Here is a 14604-nt window from a genome sequence, read left to right on the forward strand (position 1 = left end):
TCCTAGCTACCCGTAGATAGTCTCCGCCGTCGATTTGGTCGCCTGAGGGCGTTTTCCGAGCCGCGCCGCCGTCTCGGGCCTCGCCGGCGTCGAGCCGCCGGCGAGTTGACCCAGTTTGACCCCTGGGTGGGCCCATGTAGACCCCCCCTGAGTCTATGACAGGTGGGGCCGGTCTGTTAACTAATTTAGGTTTAGTTTTAATTAATTTTAATTAAGTCAGTCACTGACATGTGGGCCCAGGCCCCACCGACAACTAATTAGTGTTAATCTAATCTTGCTAATTAGCTGAGAGGCTGATAGAAGGGGCCCACCAGTCAGGTTTGACCTGGGCTGGCGCCTTTGACCTGTTGAGGTCAGCATGACGCAATGCTGACGCAGTAATGCATTTTCTGGATTTATTTTTATTCAGGAAATTCCAGAAAATGTTTAAAACTTCTAAAAATCATAGAAATTCAACCGTAACTCCAAATGAAATAATTTATATATGAAAAATTATCAGAAAAATTCAATCTATCCATCTGTAATGGTTTCATGCATGACAAAACAAGTTTACCTTGCTGTTTAGGCAGAATAAGGAAATGCACTATTAGGGCCATGTTTAATGAGCTAATATTTGAATCTTTGATTCAAATGAGTTCATTCCTTCCTATTATAACCTGCATTAGGCCAAGACACATTCATATTGACATGTCATAGCATGCATCATATTGTTGCATATCGTCATGTGTTGATAGTGTTCCGATGTGTTCTTCGTGGTAGGTTCTGCCTCCGAGGATATTCACGAGTATCCAACTGAAGGGCAGTATCCCACTACCACTCCATCAGGCAAGCAACCATTGATCATTCCGATACAAACCCATGTTCTCGCTTCTGCTCTTGTTTACTGCATTAAGACAACACGATTCAAACTGCTGTGTGCCATGGTAGTTGAACCCTTATCCTCTGCATGACCTGTCATTGCCACAATAACTAGATGAAACCCACTAGCATGTGTAGGAGTTGATTGAGCCATGTATGTGATTCCTACCTTGCTATGCCTGCTATGCTTAGAGTTGTGTCAGGTCTGGTTCATCTGGGTGATGGGCTAGAGGAAATGCTTATGTCGGTAATGTGAGGGATGTGTTGAACATGTTTTGGTAAAGGTATCGATGAGAGGCCATGTAGGAGTACATGGTGGGTTGTTTCATTGAGGCCGTCCCTAAGAACTGAGATCTGTATGTGTGATTTAAGATGCAGTTACCACCGTACATTGGGCCCGAAACCAATGGACCCTCTCGGCTTCTTAATCACCTTAGTAGTCTGTCCAGGAGTTCCAAATAGTTTCTGGTGTTGTAGGATATGTGTTGGCGGCCGTGCGTAGCGCTGACCCTAGGGGTGGGCTATGTTGCGGTAGATACACCATGGCCGGGTATGCCGGGCGCCCGTTTGGCGTCTCGGAACCCTGTTCACATCGTTCGGGGCCATATGTGGAAACCTCAGCCGGACTCCCTGCGGATGGAACCTGGATAGGCGATAAACCTGGACTAGAGACTTAAGTGTTTAGGTAGGCCGTGGCCGACACCCTCGCTGGGCTTCTGCTTGAAGGTTGCCGAGTACATGTCGTGTAAGCGGCGATAAGTGGTGAAAGCGTGTATGAAGAAGTACACCCCTGCAGGGTATAAAACTATTCGAATAGCCGCGTCCGCGGTAAAGGACTACTGGGTTGCCTATACAGTTCATAGACAAGTTAATGGATACTACTAAAAGACTCAAGATAAGTGTGAGTACCGAGGATGGCCCTCTCGTAGGATGACGAGGGAGGATCCCCGGTGGAGTATTGTGTTGGTGAGTAGTGGACTCGTGTGCGAAAACTATTTTACTGGTGGAGTTCTGTAGGATAGCTTAGCCAAGAGTCAAAGCTGGCTTGCTGCATCAACCCCACCGCCTTCTTGAGAATAAGCATGTATAGTAGGTTCTGATGTAAGACTTGCTGAGTACCTTTGTACTCATGTTTGCTTATCTATTGTTTTCAGACGACAACACTGCCCCCTCCGATGGGTTTTATGTAGACCTTGACGTCGACGAGTGACTGGCCACCCAGGTGGTGATCCTGGCCATGGAGGGCCCTATGTAGATAGACAGGCTTCGAGAAGCCTTCTTTCTTTCTAGAGTCTGTACTCAGACTAGTTGCTTACGCATGTGCTTGCATGATTGTATGACTTGAGTGTCGGGTCATGTGACCCCTATCTGTATGAACATGTTATGTATGGCTCTCTGGAGCCTTTATATAAAGTACTTGAGTTGTAGAGTTTTGTTGTGATGCCATGTTGTATGTACTCATATCGGGCATATTGTGTGTATGATTGAAATGCTTGGTATGAGTGGGATCCAACAATCTAGTTGTTTATCCTTGGCAGCCTTTCTTATGGGGAAATGTAGTCTAGTGTTCCTTGAGCCATAGTAGTCCGCTACAGCCCGGTTCACCGGAGTCCTACTAGCCCAGCACTACTGTTCAGGACACTTGACTGGCCGGCATGTGTTTCACTTCGTCCCTATGTCTGTCCCTTCGGGGAAATGTCACACGGTGACTCCCGGAGTCCTGTCTAGCCTGCTACAGCCCGGAGTTCCCCGGAGTCCTGTTAGCCCAGTGCTACAGCCCGGAATCACTCGTTGATGACCGACATGTTCGATGTGATTCATGTATGCCTGTCTCCATAGGTCTGTGCCGCTTTGGGTTCACGACTAGCCATGTCGGCCCGGGTTCTCTGTCATATGGATGCTAGCGATACTATCATATACGTGAGCCAAAAGGCGCAAACGGTCCCGGGCCATGGTAAGGCAACACCCGTGGGATACCGTGCGTGAGGCCGCAAAGTGATATGAGGTGTTACCGGCTAGATCGATGTGACTTGGAATCGGGGTCCTGACAGCGTTGGCATCAGAGCCGGACTGCCTGTAGGTTCGTTGAGCCAAACTGGTCGATGTCGAGTCTAGAAATGCTTAGTTATATGTAGGGGAATTGATTGTGGGAGGGAACGTAAGGCTCTTTTACTCCTTTACCCTATGTCTCTGATCTGAGTCATTATCTTTTCATTCAACGTGGGTTAAGGATTAGGCTCTCTTCTTCTATCAGGTTCACGTGTTACTAATCCGTAGTAGCTTATAGGATTGTTGTTACAAGTCCCAGTTTAGTTTCTACTATTCTTAGTATGTTGCTAATTGAATCAGAACCTTGATATGATGTTGTTGAGTGGTATTGTGAACTGTTGTGGATGTCTCAAATCTTTTTCTGAGCATTACAGCCGTTATGCTGTTCAATTTTCCCTAGAAATTCTAATGTCTTTGCATTGTGGTTGTGCTTTCAGATGGCCAACCATGTTCAAAACCAAGTGGTTCGCCTGACCCGGTGCCTCGACGTGCCCGGTCATACTGCTATGCTAGTCCGGGTAATGATCGAGACGGGCTACCGTTGGTATCCCGAATACACCGTCGAAGAGCAGTTCCGCGACTTTAATCAAAGCCAATATCTCTGAACCGTCAGGATATTTCCTTCTTATCCTGGATCTACCGAGCCCCTTCACTGTTCCTATGGACTCGGGGTTACTGTTGAGATGGTTGTGCAGGATGTTGCCTATTCCATGATGACCATCTTGCGAGTCTGGACTGGCCTGCTTCGGAACACCGACTTCCGTTACATGCCAGCTTCACTTCCGGGAGCGCAAGGGTATCTTCAGGCTATCTATGCTGACTCCACTCAGGAGGACTCATTAACTCGTACCACCGCCGAGCTGCTCGAAGATAAGGACTGAGAGAATCGAGCCTTGAGGCTGGAGCTTTTCAACACCCGTGCTGATCATTGGGCCACATTGACTCGGTTTGCACCTGCGGTGCAAGCTGGATGTATGGATACAAGGGATCTGTATCCTGTGAGTTCAGCTCTGCCAGACATGGTGGATTGGCGTGATGTGGGAGGCATGACCCCACCCCGTGGTCCCCGCAGGCCACCGTTTGTTGGTCCAAGACCTCATCCTAGCCCCTTTGGTCCACAGGCTCCTCAGGACTGTCTGTTCTCGGATGGTCATGTTGAACTTCCAGGCTACGGAGGTGACTTCTATGAGAACTACTACGGAGCTGTCTGAGTTAGTAGTAGTACCACTAGTATTGTAGTAGTTGTATTTCCACTGTCCTGCGTGACTTGTGGAATACGACTTAGTGAGTAGTCAATTCCGCAGGTGTAGACAAATAATGTATAGGAGCTTGGAATGCCTCCGATGAGATGTAATGTCTTTCATCATAGTTGTACTGTAGCCTGGGCTTGTACTGAACTATGTATGATGTGTATGACCGTTGGTATATATATGGCAGCTTTATATTACCATGACATACGGATGAACATCTCTGCATTCCGTGTTATCCATTACATTCTGCACTCCCTTGCTAAGTTTGAGCCATCCTTGTCTAAACCGTTGTCTTGTTTTCTCCTAGGATGGTCAACACCCGCAGCAACCCTGCTGTCCCGGAGCAGGGGGAAGCCAGTGCAGCTAGAGGTGAAAATCTGCCTCACCCGCCTTCTCTGGCCGAAGTGATGCTAGAGGCGGAAAGAAACAATCGTGAGACTAACCGCCTGCTGGAGCGGATTGAGCAGAACACTGCACGCCACCCGCGAAATGACTTGGTGTCAATCAATGACTTTATCAAGCTGTACCCACCAAAGTTCAATCATTCCGTCGAGCCCCTCGACGCGGATAACTGGCTTCGCAGCATCACCCACAAGCTACGTTCTGCCAACGTAGCCGAAGCCGACAAGGTTACTTATGCTGCCTATCACCTTGAAGGCCCTGCTAGCCTTTGGTGGGAAAACTTCGAAGCTATGCGCCCGGTCGGTCAAATCACTACTTGGGCTGAATTCAGTGAGGCTTTCCGTGAGCATCACATTCCGGAAGGTCTCATGGATCGCAAGAGGGAGGAGTTCTGCAACTTCACCCAAGGAAGACTGACTGTGGATGCTTATAGTCATGAATTTGGGAATCTGGCACGCTATGCTCCCGAAGAGGTATCTACTGACGCCAAGAAGCAAGCAAGGTTCCGCAAGGGACTTAGCCCTGAGCTTCGCCGCGATCTCCGTCTGCACGAGTGCACCTCCTTTCAGAAGTTGGTCAATAAAGCCATTAGTGCTGAGACGGGCCAGACTGATTATGACGCTTCACGCAAGCACTCCCATGATTTTGGCTCTTCATCCGGCTCTGGGGCTCATAAGCGCCGGGTGTGGATTCCAAGCACGACACTGCCACCCAGGTTCATTCCGAGGCCATCCTTTGAGGCGCCTCGTCCCAACCAACAATTTGCACCGCCCAAGCCCTATGGTGGCCCCGCTGCTAATGCTGCTCCACGCCCCAATGTGGTGACATGCTTCAAGTGTGGAGAGCCGGGTCACTATAGCCGAGAGTGTCCCCAGAACAACAACTCCAATCAAACTGGAAAGTCCGTTGGCCGTGGTAAGCCAGCGGGGAAGACTCTCTACGCCAAGCCGGCCACCACTGCACGTGGCCATGTCAATTATGTTTCAGCCGAGGAGGCTCATGAGGATCCTAACGTCGTCCTTGGTACGCTCCTTGTTAACTGCCATCCGGCATCTGTTCTTTTTGATACTGGAGCATCTCATTCATTCATATCCGAGAGCTATGCTCGATTGCATAACACGACATTCTATGACATGCCTTCTACCATGGAAATTCAAACCCCTGGCTCTAGATGGCAAACTTCTAAAGTAAGCCATGGGAACGAAATTCTTGTCGATAGACTTGTCTTCCTTGCATCCTTAATAGCTCTCAAGTCCACGGACATAAACATCATCTCGGGTATGGACTGGATGTCAGCTCATTATGCTAAGATTGATTGTGCCACTAGAACCGTTCAACTTACTCACCCATCGGGCAAGACAGTCAATGTCTTAACTCGAGTGGCCAAGCGCCAGCTTTACTCCCTAAATGCCAACCCCCTTCCAGACCTTCAAGATGTTCCGGTAGTCCGAGACTTTCTGGATGTCTTTCCAGAAGAACTGCCAGGTGTTCCACCTGACAGGGATGTCGAGTTTGTGATAGATCTTGTTCCAGGAACCGTTCCAATTTCTAGAAGACCCTACAAGATGGCACCCTTAGAACTAGCCGAGCTTAAGAACCAACTCGATGAGTCCTTGAAAAAGGGTTTCATCATCCTAGTTCCTCTCCTTGGGCTTGCCCCGTCCTCTTCGTTAAGAAGAAGGATGGAACGGATCGAATGGTTGTGGATTACCGACCTGTCAACTTGGTCACCATCAAGAACAAATACCCGCTTCCCAGGATCAACGATCTGTATGATCAGCTCGCTGGATCCTCAGTCTTCTCCAAGATGGATTTGAGGTTGGGTTCCCATCAAATCAAAATCAGAAACGGGGACATTCCCAAAACGGCCTTTGTTACTCGTTATGGCCAATACGAGTACACCGCCATGTCCTTTGGTTTAACCAATCCCCCGGCTACCTTCTCTCGGTTAATGAACTCGGTCTTCATGGAGTAGTTGGATAAATTCGTCGTAGTATACCTCGATGACATACTCATCTACTCCAAGAATGAAGAGGAACATGCCGTACATCTAAGGCTGGTATTGATGAAACTTCGAGACCATCGCCTTTATGCCAAATTCTCCAAGTGTGAATTTTGGTTGCCAGAAGTGACCTATCTAGGCCATGTAATCTCTGTCAAGGGTATTGCTGTCAATCTCGAGCGAGTTCAAGCCGTCCTTGATTGAACTCCACCTGAGATAGTTAAGCAAGTTCGGAGCTTCCTTGGCTTAGCGAGCTATTGCCGCCGCTTCGTCGAAAATTTCTCCAAGGTTGCTAAACCTCTAACTGAACTCCTCAAGAAAGATAAAAAGTTCGAGTGGACTCCACAGTGCGAGATCAGTTTTCAAGAACTGAAAAGACGCCTGACATCTGCCCCCGTACTGGTACCACCAGACTTCTCCAAGGACTTTATTATCTATTGCGACGCCTCGCGACAAGGACTAGGTTGCATACTCATGCAAGATCGTCAGGTAATTGCCTATGCTTCACGGAAATTACACCCACATGAGGAAAATTATCCTACACATGATCTAGAGCTTGCAGATGTAGTCCATGCACTTAAAACCTGGCAACATTACCTTCTCGGTAATCGTTGCAAGATCTTCACCGATCACCAAAGTTTGAAATATATCTTCACCCAACCAGATTTGAATCTCAGGCAAAGACGTTGGGTTGAGTTGATCTTGGATTACGACTTAGGAATAACTTACACCCCGGGCAAAGCCAATGTCATGGCTGATGCGCTAAGCCGTAAGTCCTATTGTAACAACCTAATGTTACAACAAAGTCAACCACTTCTCCATGAGGAATTTCGTAAGCTAAACCTTCATATTGTTCCTCAAGGATTGCTATCCACCCTGGTGGCGGAACCTGCCCTTATGGATCAGATCATCAAGGCACAGAAGGTAGATCCGGGAATCTCCCGTATTAAGAGAAACATTAAGAAAGGAGTCGCGAATTGTTTCTCCATTGATGATCAAGGTGTCGTATACTTTGGGAATCGCCTAGTGGTTCCAAAGGCGCGAAACCTGAGGCGACTGATCCTTAAGGAAGCTCATGAATACCCTCTCACCATTCATCCCGGTAGTACCAAAATGTATCAAGACCTACGCCAAAGGTTTTGGTGGACTAGGATGAAGAGAGAAATCGCTCAATACATTGCTAATTGCGACATTTGTCGTCGTGTTAAAGCAGATCATCAACGGCCTGCTGGCACCCTCCAACCTTTGGCTATTCCTGAATGGAAATGGGATAAAATCAGTATGGATTTCATCATTGGGTTTCTCAGGACCAAGAGAGGGAATAATGCCATCTTCGTCGTGATCGACCGACTTTCCAAAGTAGCCCATTTCCTACCTATTCGTGAGAGTATCACCGCTAGCCAGCTAGCCGAGTTATACATCTCCCGAATAGTGTCTCTTCATGGTGTTCCATTGGAAATTAACTCAGACCGTGGGAGTCTCTTCACCTCTCGATTTTGGGAAAGTTTCCAAAATGCTATGGGAACTCGTCTCTCTTTTAGTACCGCCTTCCATCCTCAATCAAGCGGTCAAGTAGAATGAGTCAATCAAATTCTGGAAGATATGCTCCGAGATTCTGTCATCTCGTTCGGAATGAGTTGGGAGAAATGCCTTCCATTCGCAGAGTTTTCTTATAACAATAGTTATCAAGCCAGCTTAGGCAAGGCTCCTTTCGAAGTTCTCTATGGACGAAAATTTCGAACGCCTCTTAACTGGTCAGAAACCGGGGAAAGACAACTCTTTGGCCCGGATATGATTCAGGAAGTAGAAGAGCAGGTTCGCGTTATTCGTGAGAAATTGAAAACAGCCCAATCTCGTCAAAAGAGTCAATATGATCGTAAACATAAGCCTATAACTTATGAAGTCGACAAGAAGGCTTACCTTCGGGTTACTCCGTTAAAGGGAACCCATCATTTCGGTATCAAAGGCAAATTGGCCCCTCGTTACATTGGACCCTTTCGCATTCTTGCCAAACGAGGAGAAGTTGCCTACCAATTGGAACTACCTCCGCATCTTTCCAGAGTTCACGATGTCTTCCACGTTTCACAACTCAGGCGTTGCTTCGCGGATCCTATCCGTGGAGTGGACCACGAAACGCTTGATCTACAAGATAACCTCTCCTATCGAGAATATCCCGTTCGTATCCTTGATCAAGCCGAGCGTACCACTCGACGTCAGAATATCAAGTTTCTCAAGGTTCAATGGTCACACCACTCCGATAAAGAAGCCACTTGGGAAAGGGAGGATCGTCTTTGACTTGAGTACCCCACCTTCTTCCCGGAGGATCCTAAATCTCGGGACGAGATTCTTTTGAGTGGGGGTGAGTTGTCACACCCTATCTAGTTCAAGCATTAGAATGTGCATCATGTCTAAATTCTTCTTAAATTTGAATTGGGGAAGACAGAACCCCCAACACCCCCTGGAAACAACTAGGGTTTACTAAAATTATTTTCAATGAACCTGAAATGCCCTTCTAAAATGTTCACCCTCTTTGTCTTAGGCTAGAACCTCTGGCAAAATTGGTGCGCAACTTTCTAGGTCATCAGAAGGCCATTGAATTAAATCATAAGTATTTGAATTTGGGCATTTAAATGCTATAAAATAATTTAAATGCTCAAATACTTCTGGGAGTAAATGTTTCCTGTTGGAAATAATCTAAACAGAGGCCACATTTATTTTCAGGATTTTTGGAAATGTTCTAGTATTTTAAATAAAGCTAAACAGTTGCAGTTTAATAGAAAACAGAAACTAAATCAAAAAGAAGAAGAAAAGGAGAAAGAAGCCCACCTGGGCCTTACCTAGCTCGGCCCAGCCTACTGGCTCGGCCAGTCACCGCCTACCTCGCGCCAGGAGGTAGGGGCGCGTGCTCGCCACGTGCCGGCCACGCGCCGGCCACCTCCTGCTTCTGCCGACGCCGGGAGACGCCCAGAGGACGCCACGCGACCCCCACGTCTCCCTCTCATCCTCTCGCACTCTCCCCCTCGTCTCTCTCACTCTCCCCCGCGACGGCCGAGCACGTCCCTCGCCGCCGATCACCGTAGTTGCCACTACAGCCACTCCCTCGCCCCTCCGACGAGCCCATTAGCTCCGCCTCGACTCCCTCGTCCTCCCCACCGAGCCACGCTTCACCGGAAGCCCTGCTTCGCCGCCTTCGCCCTCGTCTTCAACCTCGGGCACGCGAGCCATCTACGGTCGATTCGCCGCCGCCAGGACCTCCCCGAGCTCGCTGACCCCCTCTCCGACTCCTCTGTGAGCTCCTCTTCCTTTCCCCCTAGCCCCCGTGCTCTTTTGGCCCCTGTAGCCGCCGTTTCCACCGCACCAGAGAGATCCTCGCCGCTGGCCATGTCGCCGTCGTGGCTACGGACGTGCAAGCACGCGTCCAAGCGCCTCGCCATGCTCAGTGCAGCACCAGGAACCCGTAGCCACCACCAGCTCTTCCTCCCGTGCACCGTAGTCTCGAAACCGTCCTCACCCGACTCCGGCGACCGCCAAGCTCGTCGCCGGCGACGTCTCCGGCCACCCCGAGCCCAACTACCACCACCAAACGCTGCGGCTCGTTCCTAGCTACCTGTAGATAGTCTCCGCCGTCGATTTGGTCACCTGAGGGCGTTTTCCGAGCCGCGCCGCCGTCTCGGGCCTCGCCAGCGTCGAGCCGCCGGCGAGTTGACCCAGTTTGACCCCTGGGTGAGCCTAGGTAGACCCCCCCTGAGTCTATGATAGGTGGCGCCGGTCTGTTAACTAATTTAGGTTTAGTTTTAATTAATTTTAATTAAGTTAGTCATTGACATGTGGGCCCAGGCCCCACTGACAACTAATTAGTGTTAATCTAATCTTGCTAATTAGCTGAGAGGCTGACAGAAGGGGCCCACCAGTCAGGTTTGACCTGGGCTGGCGCCTTTGACCTGCTGAGGTCAGCATGACGCAATGCTGACGCAGTAATGCATTTTCTGGATTTATTTTTATTCAGGAAATTCCAGAAAATGTTTAAAACTTATAAAAATCATAGAAATTCAACCGTAACTCCAAATGAAATAATTTATATATGAAAAATTATCAGAAAAATTCAATCTATCCATCTGTAATGGTTTCATGCATGACAAAACAAGTTTACCCTTGCTGTTTAGGCAGAATAAGGAAATGCACTATTAAGGCCATGTTTAATGAGCTAATATTTGAATCTTTGATTCAAATGAGTTCATTCCTTCCTATTATAACCTGCATTAGGCCAAGACACATTCATATTGCCATGTCATAGCATGCATCATATTGTTGCATATCGTCATGTGTTTATAGTGTTTCGATGTGTTCTTCGTGGTAGGTTCTGCCTCCGAGGATATTCATGAGTATCCAACTGAAGGGCAGTATCCCACTACCACTCCATCAGCCAAGCAACCATTGATCATTCCGATACAAACCCATGTTCTCGCTTCTGCTCTTGTTTACTGCATTAAGACAACGGGATTCAAACTGCTGTGTGCCACGGTAGTTGAACCCTTATCCTTTGCATGACCTGTCATTGCCATAGTAACTAGATGAAACCCACTAGCATGTGTAGGAGTTGATTGAGCCATGTATGTGATTCCTACCTTGCTATGCCTGCTATGCTTAGAGTTGTGTCAGGTCTGGTTCATCTGGGTGATGGGCTAGAGGAAATGCTTATGTCGGTAATGTGAGGGATGTGTTGAACATGTTTTGGTAAAGGTATCGATGAGAGGCCATGTAGGAGTACATGGTGTGTTGTTTCATTGAGGCCGTCCCTAAGAACTGAGATCTGTATGTGTGATTTAAGATGCAGTTACCACCGTACATTGGGCCCGAAACCAATGGACCCTCTCGGCTTCTTAATCACCTTAGTAGTCTGTCCAGGAGTTGCAAATAGTTTCTGGTGTTGTAGGATATGTGTTGGCGGCCGTGCGTAGCGCTGACCCTAGGGGTGGGCTATGTTGCGGTAGATACACCATGGCCGGGTATGCCGGGCGCCCGTTTGGCGTCTCGGAACCCTGTTCACATCGTTCGGGGCCGTATGTGGAAACCTCGGCCAGACTCCCTGCGGATGGAACCTGGATAGGCGATAAACCTGGACTAGAGACTTAAGTGTTTAGGTAGGCCGTGGCCGACACCCTCGCTGGGCTTCTGCTTGAAGGTTGCCGAGTACATGTCGTGTAAGCGGCGATAAGTGGTGAAAGTGTGTATGAAGAAGTACACCCCTGCAGGGTATAAAACTATTCGAATAGCCGCGTCCGTGGTAAAGGACTACTGGGTTGCCTATACAGTTCATAGACAAGTTAATGGATACTACTAAAAGACTCAAGATAAGTGTGAGTACTGAGGATGGCCCTCTCGTAGGATGACGAGGGAGGATCCCCGGTGGAGTATTGTGTTGGTGAGTAGTGGACTCGTGTGCGAAAATTATTTTACTGGTGGAGTTCCGTAGGATAGCTTAGCCAAGAGTCAAAGCTGGCTTGCTGCATCAACCCCACCGCCTTCTTGAGAATAAGCATGTATAGTAGGTTCTGATGTAAGACTTGGTGAGTACCTTTGTACTCATGTTTGCTTATCTATTGTTTTCAGACGACAACACTGCCCCCTCCAATGGGTTTTATGTAGACCTTGACGTTGACGAGTGACTGGCCACCCAGGTGGTGATCCTGGCCATGGAGGGCCCTATGTAGATAGACAGGCTTCGAGAAGCCTTCTTTCTTTCTAGAGTCTGTACTCAGACTAGTTGCTTACGCATGTGCTTGCATGATTGTATGACTTGAGTGTCGGGTCATGTGACCCCTATCTGTATGAACATGTTATGTATGGCTCTCTGGAGCCTTTAAATAAAGTACTTGAGTTGTAGAGTTTTGTTGTGATGCCATGTTGTATGTACTCATATCGGGCATATTGTGTGTATGATTGAAATGCTTGGTATGAGTGGGATTCGACAATCTAGTTGTTTATCCTTGGCAGCCTTTCTTATGGGGAAATGAAGTCTAGTGTTCCTCGAGCCATAGTAGTCCGCTACAGCCCAGTTCACCGGAGTCCTGCTAGCCCAGCACTACTGTTCAGGACACTTGACTGGCCGGCATGTGTTTCACTTCGTCCCTATGTCTGTCCCTTCGGGGAAATGTCACACGGTGACTCCCGGAGTCCTGTCTAGCCTCCTACAGCCCGGGGTTCCCCGGAGTCCTGTTAGCCCAGTGCTACAGCCCGGAATCACTCGTTGATGACCGACATGTTCGATGTGATTCATGCATGCCTGTCTCCATAGGTCTGTGCCGCTTTGGGTTCACGACTAGCCATGTTGGCCCGGGTTCTCTGTCATATGGATGCTAGCGACACTATCATATACGTGAGCCAAAAGGCGCAAACGGTCCCGGGCCATGGTAAGGCGACACCCGTGGGATACCGTGCGTGAGGCCGCAAAGTGATATGAGGTGTTACCGGCTAGATCGATGTGACTTGGAATCGGGGTCCTGACACGACGGCCATTGGTGCCTCAAGATCACCTGCTATGTTGGTTGAGATGATGACCTACCTGGGTTATCGCTGGCACCCTGAGTACACCGTCTATGAGGAGTATCAAGACTTCAACCAGGAGCAGTACCGTGCCATCGTCCACCTCTACTCTCGGGAGTATGACTCGACTACCGTGCTGCACACTGCTCATGGTGTTGGAGTGACTATCGATATGGCGGTCCACGATGCTGCTTATGCTGCTCTGACACGTCTTCGTGGAGAGTATCAGGAGCTGGACACCTCCCCCTTCAGGGACATTGCTATCGCATCCGATGTTGGTGCGGAGGGTTACTACACTGCGGCCTACTCCACTGTCACCCGAGTGCCCTTCTACCATCAGAACCTGGTTCTGCATGCTGATGGGCTGGATAGAGCTAACCGAGCTCTTCGCCATGAGTTGTACACCACCCGTCAGCACCTGTATCGTGCTCTGACCCTGTTGCACCCCTCTGTCCGATCTGGTGATCTGTCGCGTTCTGCGATCTACCCTGCCAGGACCATGATGCCCCAGGGCGTCGGCTGGCCAGATGTGGGAGGCTACTCTCCTGCACTTGGTCCTCTCCTGCCACCTGTGCATCGGGTTCCGCACCAGAGTATCCGCGGACCCCAGGCTACTCGCGTGGAGGTCTTCCCTTCGCGTCACTATCAGCTGTCGGGCTACACCTACCTCCGCAGTACCGCGTGGGACTGATGTAGACTTGCTTGTTAGTGTTAGTTGCATTCGTCGCGAGCCTGTGTGCCGCCTATGATGTCTTAGTCTATGTACTGAACTCTATGTACTGAACTCTATGCATGATCTCTTTTGTAAGATATGCCGACTACTATGTAGTATCTATCGTGCTGCTTTCGTTGTGCATGTTTCATCATGAATGATTCTTGTCTTTGCAAATTTCTCAATGCTGAACTACCCCTATTATATATTAGCAGGATGGTTAGACCAGGTGGTCGTGGTCGTGGTGGCAACGCCTCACCACCGCCTGAGTACATGGCTGGGATGATGCAACAGTTTGAGCTGAATCGTCAGTTCATGGAGAATATCATGGCTCAGTTTCCTCGCCCCAATATGAACCAGCAGCCAACCCAAGTGACTCTGCAGGATTTCATGCGCCTCAACCCAACCGTGTACCGCAGCTCAACTCAGCCTCTGGATGCTGATGACTAGCTCCGTGACATCACCTATGAGATGGAGTCTGCTGATGTAGCCCCTACAAGCTACGTCACCTTTGCTTCTTTCTTCCTAAAAGGACCCGCAGCTCAATGGTGGGATAGCCACAGGCGTACTCTGCCAGCTGGAACAATCATCACCTGGCCAGACTTCCAAGCTGCCTTCCGTGCTCGCTTCATTCCTCAGGGAGTCATGGACCGGAAGAAGTGTGAGTTCCACCGCCTCACCCAAGGCAACAAAACTGTGGAAGCTTATCAGCGGGAGTTTCTGGATCTGTCCCGCTATGTTGAAGAAGACATTGCAACTGATGCACGCAGACAGGAGAAGTTCCGTGA

The sequence above is a fragment of the Triticum aestivum genome, chromosome 5A, assembly GCF_018294505.1.
Source record: "Triticum aestivum cultivar Chinese Spring chromosome 5A, IWGSC CS RefSeq v2.1, whole genome shotgun sequence".
NCBI classification, from domain to species: domain Eukaryota; kingdom Viridiplantae; phylum Streptophyta; class Magnoliopsida; order Poales; family Poaceae; genus Triticum; species Triticum aestivum.